Below are 1,930 nucleotides of genomic sequence, written 5' to 3'. Positions count from 1 at the left end.
TCCACGCACACACACACACACACACACACACACACACACACACACACACACACACACACACACACACACACACACACACACTCACACACTCACACACTCACACTCTCACACACTCACACACACACACACACACACACACACACACACACACACACACACACTCACACGAGTGCGTGCTCACGCGTATACATTTACACACACTTCCGAACGCACACTGAGAGAGATAGATAGATAGGTGTATACTATATAATATAGAGAGACAGAGACCGACCGACAGAGAGAGAGAGAGAGAGAGAGAGAGAGAGAGAGAGAGAGAGAGAGAGAGAGAGAGAGAGAGAGAGAGAGAACGAACAGGAGAGAGAGAGAATATTCTCGACTATAAATACGTGTACACGTAAATCACCAACAAAAAGACTTTTTATAACACGGTTCTTACAGTGACATCACAATCATTTCCTTTTACGTCGGGCAATTGGGTTATTATATAAAGGACCCCGTTCAATCACTTGCCCCGCTATTCCGCCAACTTCATACACGTCCCAAGAGTGGCTGTATAACGAGTTTAAGTTAACTGTATTTTTAAAAAAAAGTAAATACTCAGTTCTTAGGGTCATCAATACTGGGTTTTCTTAGTCGATACGTGTATTAGCCAGTATCGGCTAATGTCGAACACTATAATCATTGACGCCACGAAACTTCAATAGTACTCGAACAAAACATCAGCTAGTAGATTAACTCGATATTGGCCAGTATGGACTAATGCCCATAACTATAATTATAGCCGTCATAAAACTTCATCAGGGCTCGATATTGCGATACAATCGAAATATTGACTTAAACCAAGCCGTGCTATGAAATTTTGGGAATGAAACCAACTTGATTAGGTTTCGCGCGCTCATATTATGACCTTATGCAGTTGCCGGCACGGTAACACTCTAACTAAACTAAACTAAAAACGATACTGGCCAGTATCGACTTGTGCCCACCACTATTATAATTACATCAGCCACAAAACTTCCGCCTGGGGCAACTTCTTTGTTCTCGCGCCCACTTCCGCCGCTTGTGAAATTCTAGAAGCTTCTCTGTAATAATAGCTCGCTACCCAGAAAATAATAATTGTCTGATATCAGCACGTTCTCTCTCTCTCTCTCTCTCTCTCTCTCTCTCTCTCTCTCTTTCTCTCTCTCTCTCTCTCTCTCTCTCTCTCTCTCTCTCTCTCTGTGTCTCTCTACCTCTCTCTGTTTCTCTGTGTGTGCCTCTCTTTCTTTCTCTCCCTCTCTCTCCCTCCCCCCCCCCTCTCTCTCTCTCTCTCTCTCTCTCTCTCTCTCTCTCTCTATCGACCTCTTGACCTCCGCCTTTACCGGCCCAGCCTGACCTCTTCCCTCCTACTTCGACCCCCTCCCTCTCCACCACCCTATCCCTTCTTCTGGCTTCCTCTCTCTGCTTTCCTTCCTTGACTCCCTCCCCCCTTCCACCCGACCCCCATAACCTCAACCCTTGGCCTCCTACCTCTTATCTCGACATCTACTTCACCGCTTTTCCTTGAAGTCACAAAAACAACAGCGAAACAACAAATCAACAAAGCCGAAAATCGTAAAACCGATCACGAGTGATTTAATAATGTGGGTATGTGGTTTGCTAACTTGGATATGTTATGTCTGTGTCCTTCTGTTTCACCTCTCGGTTTCTGTTTTTTGTCTGTCTGTCTGTCTGTCTGTCAAACCGGCTGGCTGCTTGCGCGTTTGAGACTCTTTTTCTGGAAAATTGAAGTGGCGCTCTGTTTCTCATGCGCCATGTCTTATCTCAGATTACTAACTGTCTCAATTGACTTTTGTATTACTAAAAAATGTATGGAAGAGTGTTTCTGGCACACCAGCGCATTAACATAAAACTCTCCAATGACAATTTGCAATCACGTCCTTTTTCAGTT

This window comes from Aplysia californica, unplaced genomic scaffold (assembly GCF_000002075.1).
Source record: "Aplysia californica isolate F4 #8 unplaced genomic scaffold, AplCal3.0 scaffold00539, whole genome shotgun sequence".
NCBI lineage: Eukaryota > Metazoa > Mollusca > Gastropoda > Aplysiida > Aplysiidae > Aplysia > Aplysia californica.
The sequence above is the reverse complement of the archived record's forward strand: the minus strand, read 5'-3'. Positions refer to the sequence as shown.